Source organism: Pecten maximus, chromosome 16, assembly GCF_902652985.1.
Source record: "Pecten maximus chromosome 16, xPecMax1.1, whole genome shotgun sequence".
Lineage (NCBI taxonomy): Eukaryota > Metazoa > Mollusca > Bivalvia > Pectinida > Pectinidae > Pecten > Pecten maximus.
Window position 1 is genome coordinate 22,634,259 of NC_047030.1, and position 12,383 is coordinate 22,646,641.

Here is a 12,383-nt window from a genome sequence, read left to right on the forward strand (position 1 = left end):
AAAATCGATAAAACGAGGGCAAAACACGAGCAAAAATTATGAATTCGCATAGAGACCCTTTAAAGAGTATACAAATATTAAGACCAGATGTTCCTGGAGGGTCGGCGTCTTTTACTTCATCGAACAGATTCTCAAAATGAGAACAAGGAGGAAACCAGTATTCATCTAGAAATGGAAAAATAACAATTTTGAAATTGAAATCATCACATTGTATGCCTTAGCTCCAAGCTGTCCAAGTTGGTAACGTAATAAGAAAAGATCAAGGTAAGCCAGTAATGTTGAAAAATGTTATGTCCTTGATTTCAGTTTAGGCAAAGAAGGAAAAATTATAATTCCTCTATAACTTTGGAGTTGTGCTGCGGAAAATATACACTTTAATCCTGTCGCATCGTTAAATGCGTGTGCGTTATTACTGCGCCGTCCGACCATACACATACATTTCCCGGTACAAATTAAATTTTTTATTTGCAATGCCTTTTCTGTCATTAAACTGTTTCAAGAAGAGGCGGCGAGATCATAAGCAGAAATTAGTATTTTATCCTGTCAAGAATTTTACGACTTTTACATCCATCTTTTTCAAACAAGGAGATGCAGTAAATGGGACCTTATTTATAGACAGAATCCCTGTGATGGAAAGGGTCTTGAAATGTGTCTGTCTGCCCACTGTTGATTACCGTTGTATCTCCGAACTTATCCTTCTCCATTATCCCATGTCTGATTTTAATCTCACTCGTTATTTTTCATTCTTGCAGTTTGGGATTATATTTATATTTTTCACCCACATAACAATATGAATTATTTGCAAACACTTCCTCAATGTCACATTCTTAATGCCAACCCTTAATCAGGTGATACATTTCCGGGAAGTTACCACTAATGTGTTATCCCTCGCTGTGTGAACCCGAGAGCGACATTCTAAAGCGCGAACATTCGCGCCAGGGCTAATTGAAGCAAAGACATTTTAAATGGCATGACCCATGGACAGTTTGTAGAGACACGTGGTGTTCACGCGCTTCAAACAGTCCTACATAAATTGTCATTCGTGAAGCGACCTATAGAAACATGACCATGAAACTTACTCACATTGAAAACACGTTGTGTGACATAATGCCATGTTTTGTATGCACAGGCATGAACTATGAGTTTGTCTCGGACAGATTTAAACTACCAATATGATAAACTCATTGAGCTTCATTCTCAATTCACTAAATTTAAATGTCTTTGAATAGGCGAGGAAGTTGATGCTTTTAAGATTTTTACAAATATGTTTTAGTTTGTCTCATATCATTAACAATAGGCACACGTTGGATATCTCGTGCCTAGCGTGGTAAATATTCATTGCAACACTCACACCTCACAGCAATCATCGGTGTTTCGAGGGATTCAGGATTGTGAAGATTGTATAAAAGGTGTATTAACAACAACGACAACAACATGATATCATTTGAAATATTGCGTATATTATGTACGCATCAGTGAGATATTGTGTCATCACACATACAAAAGCAAACTAATTAGTAAACCACAAAAAGATATTAAGCAACAAATAATGGTAAACCATTGATCTATAATGCATCACATTTAATTTTCTGCTAAAAAAAAAAGAGAGAAGAAAATTGTTAGCTTGTCATAGGATATTTGTTTCGCCAAAGATACGCAATTTTTTCACGATTGCGTTAGTTATGTTTGTTTACACTGGTCATGCAAAAAATGAAAATATCATGTGTGCCAAATAGTAACAATGGTTTGATAGCGATAGGTGAATAGGCGAGCGGACAAAAGATACTTTACATTTGACATATATCTAAAAGATACTGATGTTGCAATGAAAGTTGTTCAAGTATATACTGGAGATACTTCTAAAAGACGTTAAGATACAGTTTTTCACTTAATCTCATAGTTTAGAATCAATAAACCGCTTAGATAATCTGTACGCAGTTTGATGCCCAACCAATCTCATGGATCTTCGTATGTTACTTATAAAATTCCATGTCTCGTGGTTCTTAGTTGTGCTGATATAAAGAATTTCAAAACACTTATATAAAATATATCCAGAATGCAACAAACATGATTTCTACGTCTGAACCATGATACATCTATCTTTTAACATTCAGTGTTACGGCATCAAATGTTGGTAACCACAAACTTAGACCGCCCCATCGCCAGGGAAACGTGGTACCTCCAACTTGGTGATCCTATCATATTTACATTACTGTCGTACACATTAAGCTTATTGATAGATTGTTAAAGTCATTTTGACAATATCAATATTGTTTCTCATAAAACGTACGAATTAAAAGCAAGAAGAACTTTTAGTTTGATTTGTTTTATCAAATTAAAAGTCTTTTAAAACTATGATGTAAATATATAGAACTGCATTTTAATTGCGTTTACGATGGTATGAATGAAGGCAATGAAACACAGACAGGTTTCTATCCCGTTGTGGTCATACAATCGTATGGTATAAAAATTTAATTGTATTCTATAAAAATATGATTATCAATGTCTTTGATTCAGTTCTACAATTGACATTATTTTCCGTTTTCCTCAATCAAGTCGCAATTAAAACGTGTTCATTTGGCCAATTTCTGAAACAATTATTTTGTATAGCTATCTATTGATAGTTTAAGTAACATTGGGGCCTACAATTCATATTACTTCTTTCCTAATTTGATGGAATGATTAATTATTTCCATGCTCAGTTTACATTTCCTGTATCTTCACGTGTACGCCCGTCTTAATATCGTCTTTTGACTAATGAGTGGAAGAAAAAAAAACATGTAAACTTCCCAAACTACATTTTGACATAAAAATCTATAAATCAACGATAAAATACCAGCAGAAAATTACATGAAGCTCGAGGAAGAACAGGAGAATGTGTGGTAATGATATCTAAATACCATTTATATCTACCAAAGCATTTGCTAACATTTTACTCGTCCATTTTAACAACAGGAAAGGTTAAAAACAGAGGGTTGCCTATGGCTACGTTATGTGAAGGATAATGACTGTACTTAGCCTCTTTCGACAGGTCTCTTGTAGGCGGTTCAGATTCGTTCAGTTTGTACATTATCTAGAATAATATGCAAATACCAGCCAGTGTGATAAGATGATAGTTATTTGGTTGTTTGTATAAAAGATTGTACTATCGGCGTTATGGCGCACTTTTATAAGCTACAGGCTTTCCAAATAATGTTGCTCTAAGCAGAGTATTACAATGGAATTTAAGGCAGTTCACAGCGTTCTCTTTCTTACAATCAAAATGCTGCTACCTTATATCAAAATTAATTAACTGGCGACCAACGAAGTTAAATAGTAAGCGATAAAATACGACTTCGAAATAAATTTTACATTTACTGATAACTTCGAATACGCACAGCTACCAGATGCAATTCTGAACACTTTCATAGCTACCAGATACAACTCCGAACATTGATGTAGCTGCCGGATAAGTCCTAAACACTCTCAAAGTTACCAGATATAATTCTGAACACGTTCATAGCTACCAGATACAACTATGAACACTTTCATAGCTACCAAATACAACTCTGAACACTCTCATAGCTACCAGATACAACTCTGAATACTTTCATAGCTACCAGATACAACTCTGAACACTCCCATAGCTACCAGATACGAATCAGAACACTTTCATAGCTACCAGATACAACTCTAAACACTTTCATAGCTACCAGATACAACTCTGAACACGTTCATAGCTACCAGATACAACTCTGAACACACACGTTCATAGCTACCAGATACAACTCTGAACACGTTCATAGCTACCAGATACAACTCTGAACACTTTCATAACTGCCAGATACAACTCCAAAAATCTCATAGATATCATTTATCACACTGACAACCTTAACAGCTACCAGATGTAACTCCGAACATTGAGCATGGAATTGAAATATTTAATCATTCCATCAAAATGGATAATAAGTAATATAAATTGTAGGCCCCAGTGATACCTAATCTATGGCTACCAGATAAAACTCCGAACACTGCTACAGCTACCAGATACAACTCCGAACACTGCTACAGCTACCAGATACAACACCGAACACTGATATACTCGTAGCTACCAGATACAACTCCAAGCACTGCTACAGCTACCAGATACAACTCCGAACACTGCTACAACTACCAGATACAACTCCTAGCACTGCTACAGCTACCAGAAACAACTCCGAACACTGCTACAACTACCAGATACAACTCCGAGCACTGCTACGGCTACCAGAAACAACTCCGAGCACTGCTACAGCTACCAGATACAACTCCGAGCACTGCTACAGCTACAAGATACAACTCCGATCACTGCTACAGCTACCAGATACAACTCCGAGCACTGCTTCAGCTACCAGATACAACTCCGAAAACACTCATGAATACCAGCTACAACTCTGACCGCTGATATAGCTACTAGATAGAACTCCAAATAATCTCATAGCCACCAGATACAACTCAAAACACTCTTATAGCTACCAGATACAACTACGAACACTTTGATAGTTACCAGATACAACGCCGTACACTGTTATAGCTACCAGATACGATTCCGAACACTCTCATAGCTACCAGATACGATTCCGAACACTTGTATAGCTACTATATCTTTTCCCCCAGTTGTCATGTAATTTCAAACACTCATAACAACCGGATACACCTCGGTCTCCAAACCGTCGCGCTAACATGAATCGATGAACAACACATTTGAATTAATAGGGATTGTGAACGACAACGGCCGATAACTGAGGACGACAGGAGACGTCAGCTGGTACAACAATATTAGGCGTCATGTCGAGGCTTGTGTTCTCATAAAGTAAGTCTACACAACTTACTATACTGTATCAAATTAATATTAATGGAATTCGTGGGGCACGAGGCTTATAAACAATGGAATTATGTCAAGAAACCTTTCCACACGACTGAAAGCTACCCATCACACTTACTTTCACAACACACGGTCATTATCGTAAATATCCTAATGGCTTATTCTCTAACACACGGCATAATAAAGGTTAAACACATTCACACGAGTTGAGCTTTTTCATTTTAGAGATTTATCATTTGCGGATGGATCAATTCAAAACAACTGAAACATGCTTCAGAAACAGGGAGTGATTCAGGAGTCGAGCGATCTGTCAGCTATTACACACCAAAAATAAATGTTTTGTTATTTAATAATTGTCTCTGTCTATATCACATGTGGATTATGGCAGTTATTTCCCGGGCGTTTCCACAGTAAGATAATACTAAAGTTGTACACTACGCTATCTCTAATGGTGCATATGATATATGGCATAATTAATGCATCTATCGTATTGTGGTGCGAGTGAAATTTACGCTTCATTAGTGGGGATGACGTGGCTCTGTCGTGGAGGTGGTGACATTCACAGAGTCGAGAGTGAAATACCATTATCTCTATTGATCAATACAAACTTTTTTTCAGAGCAAATGTCTTCACGTGAAGTGTGAAAAACGTTTCCTTTACTCTAACACGATGACCTACATTTACAACGTTTTGAAACCTCCCATATACTTTATTGCATCCTTTATTTAAAATGACACGTTAGCTTTTCTCTAAATATATTATGAACATGCAGTATATACATACACGTAATAATGACCTTACCGCTTGAAAAAAAAGGAAAATATTTGAGCTGAAGGTGAACTATCGTGTAAGCATCCATATACGATGTCAAGCACCTAACGTGCCCGCTAATGTATTTCTAAAATTATATTTCACACACGAATGTTATCAAACACTCCCCATAGATTCTTTAATCTGCAATTACCTATCTCGGTAAACACACCATATCGTGAATGCAGTATATCACTACTATTACCTATCTCGGTAAAACACAACATAACGTGAATGCTGTATATCACTACTATTACCTATCTCGGTAAAACACAACATATCGTGAATGCTGTTTCTCATTTATGAAGACAGTTGTTGTAATCATGTTCATTAACTTATCAAAACACCAAAGAAGTGTGCATATTTCAGCAAATACATTTCCCTACGTCATTAATGAACATTGAAAATGGTATGTTTTCTTACCTGGGGATGGTTTCAGATACGAAGATATACTGCAGCTTTCGTAATTAAAATCGACACAAACACTCTCAGTCATGTGTTTTGATTCAGTTTCCTTTACTGGCAATGTCAAGCAAATAAGCATTTGTGCTCTTCCGAAACATCAAAAGTCTTTGGTATTCCACTGAATAACCAATCAAGAAAGGACTTACAGAGTGTCTATTGTTTTACCAACACATGGAGCCTATTGATTCAAACAACCAATCAGAATGATGCTACCATATTGTATATTATGTATATTTCATTTCAATTATACTAAATAATTAAGAAATGTTAAAACTGGCCAATTGATCGTTTCGTTCCCGTCTCGCTGCAATTTGTGCTGGCTTTAAATTTAATTGTAGGCGTTAAATAAGAATAAAAATCACTGGTAAAGTGTTAATGATTGGTATAGCCGACATTTCGTGTGACAATTTACAATATTACATGGCATTCGGAAATGCGTAAACCACAACATAGATGTGACTAATTTCTCCCTATGTCGCCATTGTGACTAAAGCCAGGGAGTTTGCCAACATTTCGGCATTGGAATAACTGCCGAAGCTTTTCCCCCTTTACGATTGTGATTGGGATATCAAAAGATTTCCAAAACATTTTTCAAATAACTTTGATTTGACCTAGATTAACATGGCAGGTAACGTCGATGGAGGAGAAGACACGTTCGGAACATCTGGTCTTACTATCCTTGTACTTTTATTCATGACTGGCCGATTTCAAGTTAGAATTACGTTTACATGGCTGCCTTTTGTTTCCGTCATTTTTGTGTTCGTGACCGCCAGGTTGCGAATGTGCTTTGTTGTTTCACTCCATTTAATGTCTATAGTACTGCAATCAATTATATTTCATATAAAGTATCGAAAAGGTTGGCTTTCTCAACCCACCAATTTGTTTACCATGATGGTTGACACAGCAGTATTTTCAGTAACAATTAATGCAACTGTATATAATGTTGATTCAAACAATTCTCACACTAATATCTACAACGTTTAAGTCGATTGAACGACAGATTCTGCGATAAAAATATCTTACTATTTGTAAAACGAGCTTAGATAATTTCAACTGTCAATGTATTGAGGAAAATATTCATGGCAGTTATCAATATATTTCTCCGTCTAAAAGATGTTCACCTCTCTGTCCTTTTTTTCAAATTATGTATTGAAACGTAGTCGTCAATATCTGCGAGTTTGGTGGTATGAAATCTTCAAGAAAGCACTATTTAAATGTTGATGTCAGTAAATCAAGTCGTCTAATAACTCCCAGGCGGATTTAATTTTGCTGTATTCGCGGTCATTCATTACAGCGCGAAAATAAATACCCAGCGAATACTTAAACACTGTAGAATGTTTCCATCGCGGTTTTGCGTGAAATGCATACCCACGAATTAGTTCCGTCTGTGAAAACCACGCGAAATGGTCTTCTACATTTCTATATACTCTGCAAAGGCAAGCTGTCTTCAGGTCAAATTCAGGTCAAATTAATGTGAAAGTTTTCTGGTCAATTTGACCTAAAGTCAATGTATGTAAAGACATTGGCCTTAAATTGACATGAATTCGACATAAAAAATAATGTCAAATTCAGGGCAATTTCTAGACACATGTGAAAGAACTCGTATTATTTTCAGGTCAACTCCAGGTCAATTTTATTCAGGTCAAATTTACCTTAAGACGTTTTGCCTGTGTATGTTATTGAACATTTTAATTTCTTGTTAACACTTTTAATTATCTGGTGTTATTTTCTGGTTGCTTATCACACCGTAACATTATTTTATCGCTAATTACTCTCTGAATATTAATTACATCGTGACAACACTAGTTACATATAGGTAACTCATCGCATTGTAGCAGATGTTTACCCGCTAATTACCCCCTTGTCATTCTTCATAGAACCAATCTATTGAATGTTTAGATAAATCACATAACTATGTAAGCCTTTGCCCCTTGGACACCAAAGCCGTCACATGTTATATATCATTTTGACGTTGTAGTGTATGTTCATAAACATTCACATATATAATGGTTCCGGTCATCGCTATCACTGACAGTTTAGAACTATTAATAGTCTATACTACGTAGTAAAAGAGATAATTTTGTTGTTCATATACAGAAACTGATTCTCTGTTCCTCCCCTGATATCATTAACTACTATCTGTTCGGACCCATTTTTGTTTTGCCTACACCCCATCATGACTTACCCAAGTTTGACCCCAAAAAAACTTCTACATTTTAACCCCGACATCGGTGACGATTTCAAGAAGGACGACACAGCTGTATGATTAAGTTTCATATTTGTTATTTGTTGAATTTTAAAATGTGCTATTCACGTCTTTTTACAGATTAACAACAACTTCATTTCTACAATTATAATCCTTAACTTTAATTTACGTTGTTGAATTTGCATGATATCTTCTTTTTTTTGTTTTAGTGTGTTAATACCACCGGATTTGCTTTTTGAGTTTTGTAGCCTTACATCTTCACAACTTATTCGATCTAACTGTTCTGTATTCTCAATAATGAAAGTAAAGTATCAGTTTTAATTGAGAGAATATTGCTTTCTGTTAAAGTTGATCTAAACCTATAGAGTTTTATCTACCAATATTATAACTTATATCACTATTGATAGAACTAATACGGAAAACGTACATTTTTAGCATTATTGAAAGAAATTCTACGAAAGGAGCCATTTAAATGCTAATGTTATTGAATGACACTTGTCAAAAATTTCACCAGCCCCTCTGGATGCTTCATTTTTATGACACTCTGTGATATACTGTTCATTAAATGTCCTTAACAAATAACAATGATAATAATTATATAGTATACTAAATACACTAATTAAGCTAAGAAAGCATGACTTACCTAGGAAGGATACAGCTGTACAGTTCTGTAATGTCCCAATGGTCTCAGTACATCCCAATCACCGACTGAACACTACATGCTCCCTACCTACAGCGCTTTATCAGTATAAGGTTCCTGTCCTGCCATATACACAGGCAAGCATTGATTTCTCCTCCCTCTCATTGGTACAGTACTCTCTATTTCTATTAGGTCTATTGGTAATACTCTTTGAGCCGTTTGATATCATTTCATTTTTCACAAGAGTGGGTTAGGTGTTGATCTTTTTATAATTTGGCGCAATACAATACAATACTATGGATCATATGGAAAACAAAAACAAAAACAAAAACAATGTCCTTGTAATCCTGTAAGCTAGCGTATTTCGTTAATACGTTTTGCTGGTAGATTTTGATTTTGAATGGTTTAAAGGCCCATCGATATGAAGAGTGATTTAAGATTGCTCAAAGGATTAACGGAAGATTTTATATGATAAAGATTTAATAACATGACTGAAAGGAACCGGATAGTGTACCACTACTAGTCATAAGGCTGGTTGTAGATAACTTTGAAAATAAATAAATATATATATATAAATATATAAATATATAGATAAAACTGTCTTGAACACTTGTTATCAACGACATAATAGTTTTTTTTTCTAAATCACATAATAGCTGAAATTAAACTACAACTTTTTATATGTTTCTGTTTGGATTTCCACATGTTTAACGCAAGGCATCACCGAATAGTCTTAAAACAAACAAAAACAACGGCTATGCTAAAATGTTTTTAATTCTTGAAATATATAATTTAGAAAATATTGAAATCATATTTGAAAGTGTTATTTGCTTGCACGATCCTTATTCGTAGTAGCATGGTTACGAACGTGTCATAGCGGCTCTGCGTTTGGTGAGTATGAGTCAGTTTGTCAGAAAATGTTGTATTATAGAAACGAAGGGAAGAACAGCGCCCGCATTACATCTGGTTTTGTAAACGAAGTAGTTCCATATGAAAACCTTTTGTCTGCTGAGATCGCTGTCGTTGTAGAGGAGCCAAAGACCAAAGATTCTCTGCTTAAGAATATTTGATAGTTATATCAATGTCTTGATACCTCTCGTTAGAAAAGCACATTTCGACATTGGAATTCAATTATGAATATATTTACAAAACAGTTCTCAAAAACAGGCATCCAACAAAACCATATCGATTTATTAACATACCAGCACGCCATCGAAACTCAAATGTGGATTTCTAAAGGAAGTTAGGCGACAGTAAGGCAGGATAGGCCGCCACATGTGGAACCAGCTATCGGCCAACTATGTTTGTCTGTAACATGGACTTCAAATAAAAAATATTCAGATATTTAGGTCCTTTGAACTTTTAATCCTAACATACCTTTTTTCAATCGTTTGTATGTGATATTGCAAAGATGAGTTCGGAGTAATATTGAGCGTGACTTACATGCATAATAAATAAAAAGAATGAAAGAACAAAGAGTTTTGAAAGAATGTTCTGGAAGAAAGGTTATATATTTCTCTTTAGCTATCTACCTTGAATATTTCCTACTCCTTATATTTTAAGCTATTCTCCTATCCTTACCATGTATCATATATTCAAATTATTTCCATTTCTGACATATATTTGTATTTGTCACAAGACACTCTCTCTCCTCTATTCAACTCAACACACATTCTTTCGCTCTCCTCTCAATCTCTACCTCCTCAGCTCTCTGCCTCTCGTTTTTTTCTCCCTCCTCCTCCCCCACGTCTCTCTCCCCCTCCAGAGTCTATCTCCCCCTCCAGATTCATCTCTCTCCCCTCTCTATTATCTTTCTGTCTTTATATGATAATGTTAAGTAAAACATAATTGAATAAATTAACAATATCACAAAAATATTACATATATTATTTGTATGTCGCTTTGTACCCATATAATAGAGCTGACAATCAGATCATTTCTGAGTGCAATAAAAAAAAAACAAACAAACAAAAAACAAGGACTTCAGCTACAATGGGCATGTATAAAGAATCAACGGATAATCATGGTAGCACTCGGAGATAAAACACAAATTCAAAAATCAACATGGAAAAAATCGAAAAGGATGATAAACCATGGTGATGGACCTTTATCTTTGGATTTCATGCGTGTTAAAACATTGGAGCCTAATGCGAAAGGAATTAGATACTGTTCTACATACAATTTACATATACAGGGAACTGTATCGAGACATCTGATAAATCCTATATAGATTAATTTTTTCAAGCATCACTGCGGGTAGAATGTACCTGTTATCCTTTTACATGACCTGGTAAAGGCGACTTAAGAAACATTTGTATACTTTCTTATTTTTTTCTTCTCCAACGTTCATGTATACAATGCTTTACTTTCGACATTTAACATTTGCCACCGCTAGACGCAAGAAATATTATGTAAATATGGTAATTTCGAGACCGCACGTGATGTGACATTTCATATCATGATATGTTTGTGTTTTCTCTTTCTTGGTTTGGTGCTTTATTTAGAAATTTAATGGTATTACACCACCCATTTCTTTGATTACTTTATTGAAGTCCATTTTTATTGTCTGAATTAGATTTCTACACTTTTGACCATTATAATCTGACGAGTCTTAAAATGACGCAACCACTGTATAATGTGCTTAGCATCCGTGACGAGATCTAGAAGGACGACACAGCTATATGTTTCCCTTAAATCACTTAGGAGTCCTAGAAGGACGAAACAGGTGTATGGAGTCATAACATCATGACGAGCCTTAGAAGGATGAAACAGTTGTAAGGCTTATGTTCTTTTAAGGTACATGCATATGTTTAAGTCCCCCATGGCTCCGTTTCTTATTATTATTCTTCCTCTTCTACCGCCGATAAAGTTTCCGACACATTTGAACTTGACCTCGAACTTGATACGCATGGATATGTTATGGTCAAGGTGTGTGCAACTGACCCTTAACTTTCCAATCTGTCAACAAAGATGGCCACCACGGCCTCTAATTGGTCCAACTTTAGATATTTTCCGATTTTGATCAGATTTGGGATGTAGGTACAGTATGGGACACCAGTCACTGTCGTAACCTAACTCTCACCTTTTAACAAAATGACCGCCATTTCCTGGCTTCTGATTGGTAGAAATAGATATTGTTAGATGTTAATGAAACATAGAGCAAGAAAGTCGCCATTTCCCTGATGAAAACAAACAATCACAGTTATGAATCAACAAAATTCTCAATTTCCCTAAATACTACAATGACAGAAATAGAGCAAGAAAGTCTCTAATTCCCTAAATACTACAATCATATACATGAACTAAGAAAATCTCCACATTTCTAAATACCACAATCATATACATATATGTACATGAACTAAGAAAATCTCTACATTTCTAAATACCACAACCATATACATGAGGCAAAAACGCCTCAA

At 35.4% G+C, this 12,383-nt stretch overlaps 1 protein-coding gene and 1 long non-coding RNA gene across 3 annotated transcripts in view; both read right to left on the reverse strand.

The window, feature by feature from the left end:
- The window catches only part of LOC117314705, a 59,222-nt gene extending 50,166 nt beyond the window's left edge, over positions 1-9,056 (reverse strand). Inside the window, exon 1 of one of the 2 annotated variants that reach the window (XM_033868793.1) lies at positions 8,968-9,056. The gene's annotated coding sequence lies outside the window, so the exon portion shown is untranslated. The remainder of the gene's footprint in view (positions 1-8,967) is intronic. The other variant, XM_033868794.1, reaches the window with a different exon arrangement.
- Positions 9,057-10,712: 1,656 nt separating this feature from the next.
- LOC117314664 lies at positions 10,713-10,918 on the reverse strand. The gene is made up of 2 exons (XR_004529561.1): positions 10,846-10,918; positions 10,713-10,765 (listed from the first exon to the last, which is right to left on the reverse strand). It is a non-coding gene; the product is annotated as an uncharacterized LOC117314664 (long non-coding RNA).
- Between the last annotated feature and the right edge of the window lie 1,465 nt (positions 10,919-12,383).